Raw genomic sequence first — 18,904 nt, forward strand, 5'->3', positions numbered from 1 at the left:
TATATAAATCCCACTTGCTTAGTTTCCAACAGATCTCACAACCTCTGAGGATGCCTGCCATAGATGTGGGTGAAAGGTCAGGAGAGAATGCTTCTGGAATATGGACATACAGCCACCCAGTGATTCCAGCCATGAAAGCCTACGACAACACGATGAATAACTCCATCAGCATAAAGGTATCCTATGCCTCCTTGGGTAATATATCTATATCTGAATCTGCATCGTTTGCATTTGCATGTGGTTTTCGACTTCGACCACGTTCCAATTTGTTTACCGTTGTCATCCTTTAATAATGTTGTCCAATAATATATCCAAAGTATATGGCTTGAATTTGGTCAATTATACTTCTTGCTTTAAGACCCATTTATCGGTCATGGAATTCTCCTCTGGCATCAAATTTCAAATGAGTTGATCTTCGTGTCATCTTTCTTCATTGTCTTTAGAAGTTTTGGGATGTTGGTTCGCACCACCACTGGATATATCTACTCCAATATCTACTCCTTTTGTTGTAGTAGATATTGCCTGCGAGTAACAATGCTAACAGTAGTTTGGGCACTAGAAGGGGAAAGAGGGTTACTCGGGAGCAGGAATCTGATGATGAGCAACAGAGGAAAAGGATCCGGGACATACTTATGGCACCCTCAGATGAGGAGTCATTCGAGGGTTTCTCTGGGGATGATGGGAAAACAAGTGAAGAGGAGGAAGGATACATCATGGATTGGTCTAAGGGAAGGAAAAGGGCTACTTGGGAGCAGGAGTCTGATGAGGAGCAACAGAGGAAGAGGATCTGGGATATACTTACTGCTCCTACAGATGAGGAATCATTCGTGGGTTTCTCTGGGAATGATGGGTTAGGGTGTGATGAAGACGGTGATGACACATTGGACTGGACTAAGGTGAAAGAGGTACAAGCTGTATGTGCGGAGCCAACGTCCAGTGATACATTTGTAGGGTTCTCTGGTAATGAGGACTGGCAATTGGGGAATACATCTGAGTCTGGGGGGGGGGGCTAATTCTTGACAGAAGATGGAGAAGTTGGAGAGATGTGAGTAGGAGTTCACATGTGGAATAAAGAACAGCTGCAAGGGATAACGATGAGGCGGAGGTAAGTTCATCTTCTGATGATGATGTGTAAGATAAAAGTAGACTCTGAAATGGGGAATCTTTGCAGAAGGCAAGGTGTTGGTTTACGTTCGTGCATTAGATACTGGGTCCTGGATCTGCAGGTTGCTGCCTCTGTTTGTGTGTGCTTTCGACTCGGCTTGGATTCTTGTGAGTGTGGATTTCCCCCTTCCTTGACCTTGGACCGGTTTGACTACGATGCTGCTTCCGTGGACTTTGGAACTTGCTACTTCAGATTCTGCTTGCTACGACCCTGGACTTCGCTTGACTACACTTTCTTCCCTGCGGCTTCTTTGTTTTGTTAACCATTTGCATGCTGTGCTGTTTTGTGTGACTTTCGGAGTGCTTTGTTTAATCCGGTTCTTTTCTCCGGATAATCCAGATTATTACTTTAGTTACCTTTTTGAACCAGGACTGGTTTTTACCTTTGAGTTTTGATCAGAGACATTGAGTTAAGTGCCTCTGAGTCTTTTTCCTTTGTTTAATAACTATTTTGGAACTAACTCTGAGTCTGGCCCTTTAAGGCATCTGTGTCGGAACCCAGATGCCTTAAAGAGCCAGACAAAGGAGTATATCCAAAACAATAGTTTATTAAAGCAAAGTAAACAGGACTCAGAGACACTTGCTTCAGTGCCTCTGGTCAAAACTCAAAGTTTGCAGCAATTTGCAGCTTGAAAAACAAACTTGGAAAATAAACCAGATTAAACTGGCAAAAAATCCGGATTAAACACACCGAAATCACACATTTCAAAGATAATAAGAAAACAAAGAGCCGTGAAGAGAAGCTGTCGTCCAGAAGCAATCCAAAGTTGAAGAAATCCCAGTTGAAAGTTCCAAAGTCCAAAAGGCAGCGTCGTCGTCAAAAACAGTCAGAAGTCAAAGAGAGGGGAAATCCACACTTACGAGAATCCAAGCTGATCGGTACATGAAGAAAGCAGCAACCTGCAGATCCAGGACCCAAGCCCAACAAGAAAAGCGGCAGGAACAAGATCCAAGGCACAAACCAACACTTTGCCTACTGCAAAGTTCTATCATTCCAGTGCCTTCATTTATCTTACAGCTCATCATCCGATGATGAGCTGCCCTCCACCCCATCCTCATCACTATCCGCTGGCTTAGCCTCTAGAGCTGAATGCCAACGCCCATCCCTCTTCCACCTTTTGTCAAGACTTAGGTCTCCCCACGATTCCATGGTATCGCCAGATTGCCAATCCCCACCACCAGAAAACCCCTCAAAAGTGTCACTGGACATTGGCTGAGTACACACATTCCAAATCTCCTGAACTTTGGTCCAATCCAGTGGTTCCTATTCATCCCCACTTCTCCCAGACCCATCATTCCCAGAAAAACCCATGAAATCCTCTTCCTCTGTGGGAGCAGTAAGTATGTCCCAAATCTTCTTTCTCTGACGTTCCTCATCTGACTCCTGCTCTTGAGTAACCCTCTTAGTTCCCCTATTCCCATCTGAATCTCCTTCCTCCTCCTCACTCATTTCACTCTCGGAGAAACCTTCAAAGGATTCTTCATCAGTGGGTGACATCAGTGGCGCCATCAGTCTGGAATGCTCTGCCACCTGAGGTTCGTGCCCTGCGGGACTTACCAGCTTTCCGCAGGGCATGTAAGACATAACTGTTTCGACAGGCTTTTAATGTTTGATACTGTTGTTTTTAAATTGTTTTAAATTGGTTTTAAACTTTGGTAGATTTTAGCTATTCTTGTAAGCCGCTCCGAGCCCCAGGGGAGTGGCGGCATATAAGCTTAAATAATAAATAAATAAATATCTCCTGAATTCTCTTCCTTTGCTGCTCCTCATCTAACACCTGGGCACCTCGTTTCCCTCCTCTACTACCAGTTGCAGCATTGCCAACAGACTCTACTACAACATGGACAGTATGCTGTACTATTGTATTATTTCTGCAACAACGCTATTTTTAAGCAGAATGTGGAAACGTCTATTTGCACAGAATGCAAGAGAAAGGAAATAATAAAAGATAATAATGTGATCAACATCATGCCCGCAAGGCAGCAACGGAACTGGAAAGAAAACGGAGGCATCCTGACATCCGGGACAATGTAGTCACACACTGCTGTCAAAAGAAAGGAGTCAGACTTTGTGAGTTTGAGTGCTGGATTTCTGATAAAGGGGGGAAAGCCCATGATAAGCACTGAGGCCCACCACAGATAGGACTTCAGCTGCTCTCACGTCTTTAAGCAAGAGCACGGGGCCTCTCAAGGCTGTCCAACATGCTTGTGGGCTGAAAAAATGGTGGGATTTTAGAGCGAATGCAGTTTGGCACCACTTTAACTGCCATGGCTCCATATGCCTTTAGACTTCTCTGCCAAAAGATGAGAAGTGTTTTGGGAAGATTTTGATTTTGTCCAATCAGAATCATTCCATCGGAATGGGGACCACAGTGGTGCAATGGGTTAAACTCCTCTGCTGCTGAACTGCTGACCTGAAGGTTGAATCTGCGGGATGAGGTGTGTAGTTTTGCATCCAGGAGCATAGTTTGCATTACCTTTTAGTTGCATGGGATAGTGTTCATTTGCATTTCCCCGGGGCTGCTACAGACCCAGCAGCACCCTGGAAGTTAAACAGTATCAGTCTGCAAAGCCGGCCTGCAGGTCCTTTTTGCAGCTATTGGTTTAGGAGAATATCTCTTTGGGTTTAGAGACCGCCCTTTTTCCTAGGGTTTGTGGTCTCCATTTTGGAATCCCCCCTGCCTCCTTCAGTGTAGAGAAAGAAAGCTCCAGATGTGCTGTTGGCCAGGCAGGTAGCTAGCTCTGAAAAAAATCATTGTAAGTACAACTGAGTCTTGATTGAGATAAAGAGAAGCTGATTGAGTTATATATATAAAGAAGCTAATTGAGATAGATAGATAGAATAGCAATTGAGTGATTGAGTATTATTGGGTCTAATTGAGTATAGATAGATATTGAGTTATTGAATATTATTGAGCATTACTTTATCTCCAAAGCTAACCTTATGCTATAGATAGGGGGAAAAACCTGTTTTTTCTAACCATAGCAGCTCAGGGTTAGGGTGAAAAGATCCCAGGATTTTTTCCTACCATTTGGGGAAAAGTTACCTCAGTAACTGAAGGAAAGGAAAGAAAGATCATCTCTATGGTTTCACCAATTGACTGTTTTGTTTGTAACTTTTAACAAGCTGTACCAAGTCTGCAAGAAAAAAATCAAAGGGAAGGAAAAAGAAAGAAGAGAGGGATGGGTTTTTGAGTAAGAGCGAAGGAAGGAAGGAAGGAAGGAAGGAAGGAAGGAAGGAAGGAAGGAAGGAAGGAAAAACGAAAGAGAGTGTGAAGAAAGGGAGCAGGAGGGGGAAGAAAGGAAAAGGAAGGATGGAAGGAAAAACAAAAGAGAGTGTGAAGGAAGGAGGAGGAGGGGGAAGAAAGGAAAAGGAAGGATGGAAGAGAAAGAAAAGGGGGAAAGATATGAGGGAAGGAAAAGAAAGGAAGGGAAGAAAGAAGAATATAAAGAAAGGAGGAAAGAAAAAAATAAAGGGAAGGAAAAGAAAGAAGAGAGGGGTAGGTGCTTGAGGGAGAGGAAGGAAAAGGAAGGGAAGGAGGGAAGGAAGAAGGAAGGAAGGAAGGAAGGAAAGAAAGAAAGAAAGAAAGAGAAGGGGAGAAGGTTTATGAGGGAGAAAGAGAAAGGAAATGCAATCCCAGGCAAGTATGTATGCTAGTCAAATTATGAAATACAACTATATAGGGTGGTGAATATCTGTATAATTTGGACTACAACTCCCATCATGTTAAACTGCTCCCATTGTTTATCACAGGAATTGAGTCAGAGCTCTTGGAAGGAAAAACAGAAGAAAGAAATGTTTCCATTCCACTCATAAAACGTGTGAGCAACGATCATTTTGAAAACGGCTAGACTAATCACAAGGAAATCACAAGCAAAGGGCAGCTGTGAAGGAAGAAATGATTTGATCGAATCTCAGAGATACTGTTGGGCTAATCCACGTCAGGGGGCTGAGGAAGTAACTCAACCCAATTCTATTGTTGGTGGGGTTCAGAATGCTCTTTGATTGTAGGCGAACTATAAATCCCAGCAACTACAACTCTCAAATGTCAAGGTCTATTTTCCCCAAACTCCACCAGTGTTCGCATTTGGGCATATTGAGTATTCATGCCAAGTTTGGTCCAGATCTATCATTGTTTGAATCTGCAGTGCCGTCTGGATGTAGGTGAACTACAACTCCAAAACTCAAGGTCAATGCCCACTAAACCCTTCCAGTATTTTCTGTTGGTCGTGGGAGTTCTGTGTGCCAAGTTTGGTTCAATTCCATCGTTGGTGGGGTTCAGAATGCTCTTTGATTGTTGGCTAACCATAAATCCCAGTGTTGCAACTCAGGGTAATTTTCACCTTCCTCCCAAACACTACCACACCAAAGCTGTAGATTTTGTAGTTTATTGAAGAAAAGGCAAATCAAAACATAGTATAAGAAATGCAAATTCCCCAAAATGTTTAAATGCAAAGACATAATTCCCAAGATCCAAAGGCAAAAACATGAAGCATAATCCTTTAAGTAATGGTCAAACAATAGTCCATGAAAAACAGTTGAACACAAGAACCCAAAATCCCAGACTCAGGAAGCCAGAAGCGTGCTGCTTAAAGCCAAGGTTAATCCATAGAAGTTTGCATGGAAAGAGCCACGTTGGACTGACAACGCCTGTGTGTCAGTGAGAAGGCTAAATACCCTTTGCAGACATGAATGCATTGTGATGACCTTTGGCACACTTGGCTTCTCGCTTGCTTGCCAAGCGAGAGCTTCTCCGGACCCTTAATTACAGACGATCTTGTCTGCTCATTAATTCGTTATCTTCAAGGCTCTCTAAACCCTTATCTTGGTCCAGCAGCCGGACCGGATCACTGTGGGAAGGCAAGGTGGGCAAAGACATCTCCACCTGGCCATGTGGGAAATCACTCTCGTTATCATTCTCACTGACATTCTTTTCCCCTGAGAACTGACTTGCCGTTTCCCTTTCTGCAGCCTCACCGTCAACCCTCTCTGAAGCATGAGCAGAAATCTGTAACCCATCATCCTCATCCTCATCTTGTAGGAACTCTGGCTCACAAAGCCCACAGGGGTCAGCTTCAGACTCAGAGTCAAGCTGAGCCACAACACCCAGCAAGCACAACTCCTAAATGTCAAGGTGTCTTCTCCCCAAACTCCACCAGTGTTCACACTTGGGCATATTGAGTATTCGTGCCAAGTTTGGTCCAGATCTATCATTGTTTGAATATGCAGCGCAGTTTGAGTCCACAGTGCTCTGGATGTAAGTGAACTACAACTCCGAAACTCAAGGTCAATACCCACCAATCTCTTCCAGTATTTTCTGTTGGTTGTGGGAGTTCTGTGTGCCAAGTTTGGTTCAATTCCATCGTTGGTGGAGTTCAGAATGCTCTTTGATTGTAGGTGAACTATAAATCCCAACAACTACATCTCCGAAATGACAAAATCAATCCTCTCCAAACCCCATCAGTATTCAAATTTGGTCGTATCGGGTATATGTGGCAAATTTGGTCCAATGAATGAAAATACATCCTGCATATCAGATATTTACATTACGATTCATACAGTGAAGTAGCAACAAAAATAATGTTATGGTTGGGGGTCAACACAACATGAGGAACTGTATTAAGGGGTCGTGGCATTAGGAAGCAGAGAAACACTGGACTAGTTGGCCTTCAGGGCCGATCAGATTCCTATAATGCCATTCTGTCTTTTCTAAAGAATCTGATTTGGTTTCTGCTTTGCCATTTCCAGTTCTGACCAGCCAACAAGCACGTCCACAAAGAGATGGATGTGGCTTAATGGAAACCATGTCTTTCTTTGTAAAAAGTGGGAAACTACAGAAAATGTCTATAATGTTTGGAAAGTTTCCTGACAATTCTCAGGAAAAGGGAACATTTCCCTCTTTTGTCTTTTGAAATCATCGCGGCAAGCAATGACTATACAAGGATTTGGTGCCAAGGCAATCATTTAAATGGGTGGAAACGTGGGGCAATCACATCAGAGAAGCCGAAGAAGGCCAAAGCTGAAACATTTTGCTTTGAGATGTTCGTACGGCAAGATACTTTCCAAGTCACACACCACAGTGTACATAACTGAAACCCTGGATAATAGCAAACCCTGTATTTTATAATGTAATACAATATACTACTACTACTACTACTAATAATAATAATATATTATAATTATATATTTTATATTAAATTTTATATTTATATTATAGTGCAATGTAATATATAATATTAATATTGTGCTATGATAATCTATATAAATAAAAATGTAATGTTTGTTTGTGGGATTAACAGAGCTCAAAAACCACTGGACGAATTGATACCAAATTTGGACTCAAGACACCCAATGTATGTCCTTCACTTGTATTTCCTATGTTATGTATTTATTTTTATATTATTATTATTATTATTATTGTTGTTGTTATTATTATCACCTCACTACCTCTGAGGATGCTTGCCATAGATGCAGGCGAAACGTCAGGAGAAAATGCCTCTAGAACTTGGCCATTGTTGTTGTTGTTCATTCGTTCAGTCGTCTCCGACTCTTCGTGACCTCATGGACCAGCCCACGCCAGAGCTCCCTGTCGGCCGTTACCACCCCCAGCTCCTTCAAGGTCAGTCCAGTCACTTCAAGGATGCTATCCATCCATCTTGCCCTTGGTCGGCCCCTCTTCCTTTTGCCTTCCACTTTCCCCAGCATAATTGTCTTTTCCAGGCTTTCCTGTCTCCTCATGATGTGGCCAAAGTACTTCAACTTTGTCTCTAGTATCCTTCCCTCCAGTGAGCAGTCGGGCTTTATTTCCTGGAGGATGGATTGGTTGGATCTTCTTGCAGTCCAAGGCACTCTCAGAACTTTCCTCCAGCACCACAGCTCAAAAGCATCGATCTTCCTTCGCTCAGCCTTCCCTAAGGTCCAGCTCTCACATCCGTAGGTTACTACAGGGAATACCATGGCTTTGACTAGGCGGATCTTTGTTGCCAGTCTGATGTCTCTACTCTTTACTATTTTATCGAGATTGGACATTGCTCTCCTCCCAAGAAGTAAGCGTCTTCTGATTTCCTGGCCACAGTCTGCATCTGCAGTAATCTTTGCACCTAGAAATATAAAGTCTGTCACGGCCTCCACGGTTTCTCCCTCTATTTTCCAGTTGTCAATCATTCTTGTTGCCATAATCTTGGTTTTTTTGACGTTTAGCTGCAACCCAGCTTTTGCGCTTTCTTCTTTCACCTTGATTAGAAGGCTCCTCAGCTCCTCCTCGCTTTCGGCCATCAGAGTGGTGTCATCTGCATATCTGAGGTTGTTAATGTTTCTTCCAGCAATTTTCACCCCAGCTTTGCATTCATCCAGCCCCGCACATCGCATGATGTGTTCTGCATACAAGTTAAAAAGGTTGGGTGAGAGGATGCAGCCTTGCCGTACGCCTTTCCCAATCTTGAACCAGTCTGTTGTTCCGTGGTCAGTTCTGACTGTTGCTACTTGGTCCTTGTACAGATTCCTCAGGAGAGAGACAAGGTGGCTTGGGATGCCCATCCCACCAAGAACTTGCCACAATTTATTATGATCCACACAGTCAAAGGCTTTAGAATAGTCAATGAAGCAGAAGTAGATGTTTTTCTGAAACTCCCTGCTTTTCTCCATTATCCAGCGGATATTGGCAATTTGGTCTCTCGTTCCTCTGCCTTTTCTAAACCCAGCCTGAACATCTGGCAACTCTCGCTCCATGTATTGCTGGAGTCTTCCTTGCAGGATCTTGAGAATTACCTTACTGGCATGAGAAATAAGGGCCACTGTACGGAAGTTTGAGCAGTCTTTCGCATTTCCCTTTTTTGGTATGGGGATATAAGTTGATTTTTTCCAGTCTGATGGCCATTCTTGTGTTTTCCATATTTGCTGGCAAATAACTTGGCCATATAGCCCGAAAAAACTTACAACAACCCAGTGATTCCAACCATGAAAGCCTTCAACAATAAATCAAAGAGCATTCTGAACTCTATCAATGATGGAATTGAATCAAACTTGGCACACATGACTCCCATAACCAACAGAAAATACTGGAAGGATTTGGTGGGTATTGATCTTTAGTTTGGAAGTTGTAGTTCACCTACATTCAGAGAGCACTGTGGACTCAAACAATGTTTTATCTGGACCAAACTTGGCATGAATCCTCAATATGCCCAAATGCAAACACTAGTGGAGCTGTTTGAGTCTGCAGCGCATCATTGTTTGAGTCTGCAGCGCTCTCTGGATGTAGGTGAACTACAACTCCAAAACTCAAGGTCAATGCCCACTAAATCCTTCCAGTATTTTCTATTGGTCATTGGAGTTCTGTGTGTCAAGTTTGGTTCAATTCCATTGCTGGTCAAGTTCAGAATGGTTTGATTGTAGGTGAACTATAAATCCAGCAACTACAATTCCTAAATGACAAAATCAATCCCCTCCAACCCCAGTAGTATTCAAATTTGGGTGTATTTGGTTTTTGTGCCAAAGTTGCAAAATTATAGTTGTAAAGTACCATATATTCTGGTGTATAAGACTGCTTTTTAACCCAAGAAAATCTTCTCAAAAGTCAGGGGTCATCTTATACGTGAGGTCGTCTTATATGCGGGAGTAGTCTTATACCCGGAAGTAGTCTTATACATGGGACTCGTCTTATAGAGCGGGTGCTGAAACTTCCAACCTGGATTGGAGAATCTGTGGTTGCTGCATATCGTGGGGGGAGCTCAAAAATGGCAGTGGCTGCATCCCTGCCATATGCAGCAACTGTATGAAAGCATTAAGGGCAACACTGTACAAGTACGGTAGAAGAAAATTCACTCATCAGGATTCGTGCACTTAATGCGGTCCCGATGGTGAGGTGAAGGGGCGCCTCACCGGGAAGGTGTAAGTGAAGGGCGGAGCAAGCTGCAGGCATCCTGGGCACCTGGGGTATGGAAAAAAGAGATAAGAGTGTTCCTGGGCCCAGAAAAACACAACTTTTACTTGTTTGGCCCGCCCTTGTATCCTATTACCGTCCCTCCTCCTCTGCCTCTCAGATCTCACTCCTGAAGACTGCAGTGAAGCGGTGCAGGTGCACATGTGCCAGATCTGAGAGGCAGAGAAGGAGGTACAGTAATAGGAAAATTACCATATTGAAATCAAATCTGATGCTTTTTAAATTTTTATTTGGTGTGCATTGGAAGAGGGGTAGTCTTATATGGCAAGTATATCCCAAACTCTATATTTTAACTGGAAAAGTTGGGGGTCGTCTTATACGCCCAGTCGTCTTATATGCCAGAATATATGGGTAGCAACGAAAATAATGTTATTTACATAATGAGTCATAACAGTAGCAAAATTACAGTTGTGAAGTAGCAACAAAAATAATTTTATGGTTGGGGGTCACGACAACACGAGGAACGGTATTAAGGGGTCACAGCACTAGGAAGGTTGATAAATACTGGTATAGTTGGAGAAATAACTGGGACCATGCCTGCCAAATTGAGACAGTTGTGGAATATGTATTGAATTTGTGATTCTGCTCATACCTGGCTGAAGACTTTTTGCTATTTGAGGCAAATGGGGAGAAAATGTTACCTGGGACTGGGAGCTTCAACATTGGTAACTGGATAAGGTCCTTCACAGTCAGTATTAAAGCAACCTGTGATTCTGCGCTCTGTATACGTGAGAGGAGAAGTTTTCACTGAGAACTATCTTCAGGCAACCCTGACTTATCAGGATCAATGGGGAGGGGGGGTATGCTTTTGTTCAGGGTAACCGAAGTGTAAACACTCATTGGCTCCAGACAATGGTAACTAGCGGCAGCAAGGTTGATATCTGTGTACAAGAGCTGAAAGGGAGGCAAACTTGTTTTGACTTGTAAAGGGAGTAAACATGTCAACCTCGTGATGGGAGTCATAAAGACCTGCTTGCTTCCACCGTTCCTGATGGCACAAGGCAGCAGCACATACAAGCCATTTGGCTGGAACAAAAGCCGTTTCCTCTTGACAAAGAAACAAGCCGCACTGCAAACCTTTGAAGGAAAGGAAGGCAAAGGAATCCAAAGGGACTGGGTTCCAGTTGGGTGATCCTTTGTAGCCCGAGGATGATGCTCCTCCAAATGTAGTGTCTTGGTGGTGGGTCCGTAAGTAGCTATGGAGCCCACATGTTCTCCCGCAGTGAGGACATGATTTCCAGGTGGAAGGCAGTCCCGGTCAGGGTTGGCTTGATACACCTCCTTTTCTTCCTTTCTCCCTCCATTCATGCCTTTTTGAATTCTGCAGCACTGCTGGTCACAGCTGACCTCCAGTTAGTGGTCTCAAGGGCCAAGGCTTCCCAGTTCTCAATGTCTATGCCACAGTTTTTAAGGTTAGCTTTAAACCCATCTTAAAATCCTTTTTCCTGTCCTCCAACATTACACTTCCTGTTCTTGAACTGGGAGTATAGTAACTGCTTTGGAAGGTGGTGATCGGGCAATTGAATAACGTGACCAGCCCAGTGGAGCTGATGGCATAGGAGCATCGCTTCAATGCTGGTGGTCTTTGCTTCTTCCAGCATGCTGATTTTCGTCTGCCTGTCTTCCCAAGAGATTTGCAGGATTTTCCAGAGGCAACGCTGATGGAATCGTTCCAGGAGTTGAGTGTGACGTTTGTAAGTAGTCCATGTTTCGTAGGCATATAGCAGGGTTGGGAGGACAATAGCTTTATAAACAAGCACCTTGGTCTCCCTACGGATGTCTTGATGCTCACTCTCTGCTTCATTCAGAAAAATGCTGCACTCGAAGAGCTCAGGTGGTGTTGTATTTTGGTGTCAATGTTGAGAGGTGGCTGCCAAGGTAGCGGAAATGGTCAACATTTTCTAATGTTACACCATTAAGCTGTATTTTTAGCATTACAGAGAGATTGGCTGGTGACTGCTGGAAGAGCACTTTGGGCTAAAGCAGTGCCAAAAGGCCTTTGAAAATCCTGCAATGTATTTCCAGGTGTAGTACGACAGAGCAGGGAAAACATGAATATATGTACTGGGGGAATGGCAGGTTCAGACCTCAATCTGAAGGATTATAATATTTATTTATTGACTGATAGCCCACTTACTATATCTGGGGGAAGGAGGAGCAAGGAGGAGGAGGAAGAGAAGATCTCAAAGTGCTAAATAGTATAGGCTCTCATCTCTCCCTTGCATCGCCAGGGGAGGGAAAGCATGAGATTTCAAAACTTCTTAGGCTTTACCAAAGTTGCTTAATGGTTGTGAATATAAAAAAACAAACCTTGGGAGACATCTGAACATTATGGAATATTTCTGTAAAAAAGGTAAATGGTTCAAATTCGGATTTCCCTCCCCCCCCCCCCCCGGACAATGCGACTGAAGCAACGTGCAGCCATTGAATTCTTGACAGCAGAAAGTGTCACCCCAAAAGAGATTCATCAGAGAATGCAAGCTGTTTATGGTGATTGTGTTGATGTGAGCACTGTGCGTCGTTGGGCGAGTAACTTCAAAGATGTTGGGGTGGGAACATATGACTTGCGTGAAACAAAGTGTTGGACGTCCTGTGACAGCAACCACCAAGTTTCACAAGCAAAAGGTTGACAGATTGATTCAGGACGATCATCATATCACTCAGAGAGAAATTTCAAGCAGAATCAGCATTTCACAAGAACGTATGGGTCACATTATTGCTTTGCTTGGCTATCGGAAGATCTGTGCACGATGGGTACCCAGGATGCAGACCCTGAAATGAAAGTGCACAGACTTGAAACTTCAGAGACTGGATTTCACCACCGTATGACATCCCCCATACAGTCCAGATTTAGCACCATCTGACTTCCATCTGTTAACAGAAATGAAAAAAGATCTGCGACAACATCATTATGCTTTCGATGAAGACGTTGAGAGAACTGTGAGATGCTGGTTGTGGAAACAGAGTGTCGACTTCTGTGACGGAAAACTTGTTCATCGTTGGTAGAAATGTATCCAATTGTCTGGTGATTATGTGGACAAGTGAATAGTGATAGTTACACATTCAAAGAGCACATTCAAAGGATTATTTGCCATCCAAACCCAAGTAACGAAGGTGGAGGCATTACTTTTCATTCAACCATTATATGTGTGTGTGTGTGTGTGTGTGTGTGTGTGTCTATGTCTATGTCTATCTATATAAATAAAAATGTAATGTTTGTTTGTGGGATTAACAGAACTCAAAAACCACTGGGGGAATTGACACCAAATTTGGACAGCATACACCTAACAACCCAATGTATGTCCTTCACTCAAAAAAATTGAGTTTGTCATTTGGGAGTTGTAGTTGCTGAGATTTATAGTACATCTACAAACAAAGAACATTCTGAACTCCACCAATGATGGAATTGAACCAGTCTTGGCAGATAGGGCTCCCATGACCAACAGAAAACACTAGAAGGGTTTGGTGGGCATTGACCTTGAGCTTGAGAGTTGTAGTTCACCTACATCCAGAGATCACTGTGGATTCAAACAATGATGGATCTGGACCAAACACCACACAAATACTCAATATGCCCAAATGTGAACACTGGTAGAGTTTGGGGAAACAGAATCTTGACATTTGGGAGTTGTATTTGTTGGGATTTATAGTTCACCTACAATCAAAGAGCATTCTGAACCCCACCAGCAATGGAATTGAACCAAACTTGGCAAACAGTTCTCCCATGACCAACAGAAAATACTGGAAGGGTTTGGTGGGCATTGACCTTGAGCCTGGGAGTTGTAGTTCACCTACATCCAGAGAGCACTATGACCTCAAATAATGATGGATCTGGACCAAACGCCACACAAATACTCAATATGCCCAAATGTGAATACTGGTGGAGTTTGGGGAAAATAGAATCTTGACATTCGGGAGTTGTACTTGCTGAGATTTATAGGGAGCTGACCAAGTGTTTATTACAGAAACTTGGATCCAAGAGGGGGATGAGATCCTACTCCAGGAAATAACATCTCCAGGTTATGCAATCACTCACCAGATGCGGACTGGGAGGCGGGGGGGGGGGGGGTGGTGGTGGTGGTGGCTATGCTCGCCCAAGAAAGTTTTTCTCTTAGGGCAGTTCCTGTGCTGAGCATCTCTGGCATTGAAAGTGTTGGCCTGGTGTGGGATTCCTGTGAGAGCATAGCCTTTCTGCTGGTGTACCGTGCGCCCAGCGCACCAGTGGACAGCCTATCCCAGCTGCTTGAGACTGTGTCGGAGTGGTCCCTGAGGTTCCCCTGACTTATCGTCTTGGGGGATTTCAATATCCACGCTGATGCAGACTCTTGTTCATTAGCGGCTGTGGACCTAGTGTCTACCATGGAGACACTAGGACTCTCCCTCTGTACTACTGGGCCCATGCATCGGGCAGGGCACACGTTAGATTTGATTTTCAGCGCAGGAATTCAAGTGACCCAAGCCTCCACAATAGAGGTTCCATGGTCGGATTACTGCGTCCTGAGAGTCCAGTTGGAGCATGCCTATCCACGCTACAAGGGCGCTGAGCCAATTTGGGCTCGCCCAAGGAGACTTATGGAACCCAGTAGGTTCCGGAATGCTCTGAGGGATCTGGAGCCTGCCAGCGACTCGATCGATGTGCAGGTGGACACATGGAACATCAGGCTATCCAATGCACTCGACGAGATCGCCCCTAGACGCCCTCTCAGACCCCGCCGAAATCGGTCTCCTTGGTTCACCGAGGAACTTCGACTGATGAAGCGGGAAAAGAGACAGCTGGAGGGCGTGCGGCGAGAACTCCGTGATGGAGCATCGGGATCAGTTTATTAGGCATTCAGGGAATCCTATGAGCATGCTATCACTGAGGCAAAGCGAGTATATTATGCTTCTTTGAAAGCGTCTGCTAGCTCACGCCCGGCAAAATTGTTCAAAATAATTCGATCTCTAACGACGGTTCCTACCGTCCCAAAAAGTGGTGATCAGGCCCCTCCAGCCGAGGTTTTTCAGAGCTATTTTTCAGACAAGATCTCGCTACTTCGCCGGTACCTCCCCGCCACAATTGATACAGTGAGAGAACTTGAGACCCCGTGGCCACTTGCTGGGCCCGTCCTCGACCAGTTCATCCCGCTGGATGCAGGGGCTGTCGATAGGCTCATAGCTGCAGCTAGACCGACCACTTGCTCCCTCGATCCGTGTCCCTCTTGGTTGGTGAAATCCTGCTTGGAGGGATTACGTGACCCTCTGTTGAAGATCATAAACAGCTCCCTTGAGCAAGAAGTCTTTCCAGAGGGTTTAAAAGAGGCGGTGGTCTCTCCTTTGCTGAAGAAACCAGATTTAGATCCCTTGGTTCCCTCCAGTTACCGCCCAGTTTCAAATCTCTCGTTCCTGGGCAAGGTGATTGAGAGGGCAGCAGCGGAGCAGTTGCAGCAATTCCTAGACGACACAGCCGGACTAGATCCCTTCCAATCCGGCTTCCGTGCAGGGCACGGGACAGAGACTGTGCTGGTCTCCATCATGGATCACCTTCGATGCCAGCTTGACCAGGGCGGGTCAGCGCTGCTTGTGCTATTGGATCTCACAGCAGCATTTGACACAGTCGACCACAATCTCTTGACCCACCACCTTGCTGTTGCTGGAATCAGGGGGAGAGCTTTAAACTGGCTGTCCTCCTTTCTTCACAACCGTGGACAGCGAGTGGAGAGGGGAGGCCTGGTCTCTGAGAGGTCCCCTCTATCTTGTGGGGTTCCTCAGGGGGCCATTCTCTCCCCTCTGTTGTTTAACATCTATATGCGACCACTTGCTCAGCTGGTTCGAGGTTTTGGGCTTGAGTGTTACCAGTATACCGATGACACTCAGCTGGTGCTGAAGATGGAAGGCCGACCGGACTCTGTACCCGATTGTTTCCATCAGTGCCTCGAGGCCGTTACTGGATGGCTGCGTGCCAGCAGGTTGAGGGTGAATCCAGCAAAGACGGAGATCCTATGGCTGGGTCGACCGGGCAGTGGGGACATCCAGCTGCCTACCCTGGATGGCGAGGCACTACACCCGTCATCATTGGTAAAGAGTCTGGGAGTCCTTTTGGACCCTCTGCTGATGATGGAGGCCCAGGTCTCCGCCGTGAGCAGAACCGCCTTCTTTCACCTGCGGCAGGCTAGACGGCTGGTCCCCTACCTGTCCAGGGACGACCTAGCTACGGTGATCCAGGCTACGGTCATCTCAAGACTGGACTACTGTAACGCCCTCTACATTGGCCTCCCTCTGTCGGTGATTCGGAAGCTCAAGTTGATACAAAATGCAGCTGCTTGGCTTCTTGCGGGAATTCCGATGAGATGCCACATAACACCAATCTTACTACAGCTGCATTGGTTACCAATTGAGCACCAGATCACTTTCAAAGTGATGGTACTCACCTTTAAGGCCTTGCATGGTCTGGGGCCAATGTATCTGAGGGATCGTCTCACCCCCTACCAACCCCAGAGATCCCTCCGTTCTGAGGACCAAGATCTATTGGAAGTCCCCAGTGTCAAGACCTTGCGTCTAGCGGCAACCAGCAGTGGCGCCATCAGTCTGGAATGCTCTGCCACCCGAAGTTCATGCCCTGCGGGACTTACCAGCTTTCCGCAGGGCATGTCAGACATACCTGTTCCGACAGGCTTTTAATGTTTGAAACTGTTGTTTTTAAATTGTTTTAAATTGCTTTTAAACTTTGTTAAATTTTAGCTATTCTTGTAAGCCGCTCCGAGCCCCAGGGGAGTGGCGGCATATAAGTTTAAATAATAAATAAATAATAAAATAAATAAATAGTTCACCTACAATCACAGAGCATTCTGAACCCCACCAACAAGAGAATTGGACCAAACCTCCCACACAGAACCCCCCATGTGGGCCACAGCAACACATGGCAGGGGACGGCTAGTGTGTGGTGTGTGTGTGTGTGTGTGTATATATATATATATATAGAGAGAGAGAGAGAGAGAGAGAGAGAGTTCTATGGATGGACGCATGGACATGCAGTCACAGCTCCCTCCCAAAGCTATTTAGTAGCTAGAGGCAGATGGAAGACATCCAGACAACATCCTTCCCTTCTTTCAAGGAATGCAGTCAATCAATACATTTGATGTTCCTTGCCCATTTTAGTTTCACAATAGCCTTGTGAAACCAGTTTACAGGAGTAAACTGCTCTATGACAGTGATTGGACGAGGTCACCAACTGGGACTTATGACTGAGTGACAGTTCAGAGATGAATTCCCCTATCTTAGGAGTAATGTTGTAGAGATATAGGCCATGCTGGCACATTGGATGAGGGACAGCCTTTGTGTTATCACCATCATGGCCTCACGCATTCCAAGGTTGAGATGTGCCATTAAAACCAGTTCTCTGATGTTACTTCCTGGTTTGGTTTAAACCTTAGACTCCACAGCTTCATAGAATACATCTGAGTGCCTTCCTTCTTACCTCACCTGAAGTCATCAGGCTCATACATTTTTCAAAAGGAGAAGTAAACCTAAGAAAGGACACCACCCGCTTCATTATGGCTGATCAAAGATTGTGCCATTGCAGTCTTAATTTCCACTGATAAGATAAATAACTGGCAAGGGCTTGTAAAGATACGCTGAGATTAGGTCATGCCTGCGTCACTGACTTGGAGAGCTCTGTGGGATCGGTTCTGAACCGGAGACGCCTTGCATATGTGAGGACACCAAAGACAGCAAATCCCAAATGACACACAAAATTTTCAGGGCTGATGCAATGGTCTTGCTTGTGCCAGAATGAGAGCAACACATTCCCCTGAATGGAAAAATGCTCAGTCCTTAATTATACCTGTGGTTATTTCAAAATGGCCTTCCCTTACGTAGAGGCAGTTACACATTATGACTCAACTACAAAGCTCCGACAACACACAATCTGTTTGTTTGTTTTCTCTGACCTCACTATTTAGGCTTCTGCGTTTTTTTCCTATTTCTTCACAACAGCCAGGGACGCCCTGACATCTTCGGCTTTCTGATAACTTTATCTTGGAGTCTTGTGTTCTCTGACTGTTTCCTTTCTCAGAAGATCAAAGGTGCAACATGGGGAAAATATACAAATGGCAATTATTATTATTATTATTAGAAATACAACAAGATGGTAATTTTGTCAGCACCAATTGTGTGCAGGCCAAGGTCTTTAGGCACAACACCCAGTGTGCCGATCATCACTGGGACACCCTATGCTGGTTTGTGCCAGTCTTTGCAGTTCGATCTTTAAATCCTCATATTGTGTCATCTTTTCCAGTTGTTTCTCGTTAATCCCGCTGTCATCTGGGATTATCAATAATAATAATAATAATAATAATAATAATAATTACTATTATTACAACTATTATTACAACTACTGTGTCCCAAAGAAAAATGTTCTGTCATTTCTCACCTTTCGTTCCTAAAAATGAGGATTTTTGTTCTTTCCCCCAAAATATGGCCATTTAGACACTGGCTTAAATTGCTACTGAAAGGAAGATCATCAGTCGAGAAAGGCTTCCTGCAAATTTCGTGAGAAGGATCCAGGGTTGGCGGGTGGATCCCGCCTTAGAGTTGCCAGAGCATGTCTCTCAGGCTTGGCCAACACAGGGAACAACACGCAGCTGTAGTTGGGATCCTCCATCTTTCCATGCTATAAGAACGGGAGTGAGAATGAGCTCATTTCAACAGATGACGTCAATCACAATTGCATTTAGTGGTGGCAAGCCGCAGCCCTTCAAGGTCTCTCATGCAATTCTTCTGGCCAGTGCCAATCTGAGCTAACACTGAGCATAGTGACAGCAGTA

The 18,904-nt window shown here is 44.7% G+C and overlaps 1 long non-coding RNA gene across 1 annotated transcript; it reads left to right on the forward strand.

Annotated features, from left to right (window-relative positions):
* On the forward strand, positions 1-5,278 carry LOC137097541 (uncharacterized). Its single transcript, XR_010910256.1, has 3 exons — positions 1-176; positions 2,975-3,235; positions 4,919-5,278. It is a non-coding gene; the product is annotated as an uncharacterized lncRNA (long non-coding RNA).
* The last annotated feature ends 13,626 nt before the right edge of the window (positions 5,279-18,904 follow it).

The sequence above is a fragment of the Anolis sagrei genome, chromosome 8 (assembly GCF_037176765.1).
Source record: "Anolis sagrei isolate rAnoSag1 chromosome 8, rAnoSag1.mat, whole genome shotgun sequence".
Classification (NCBI taxonomy): Eukaryota; Metazoa; Chordata; class Lepidosauria; order Squamata; family Dactyloidae; genus Anolis; species Anolis sagrei.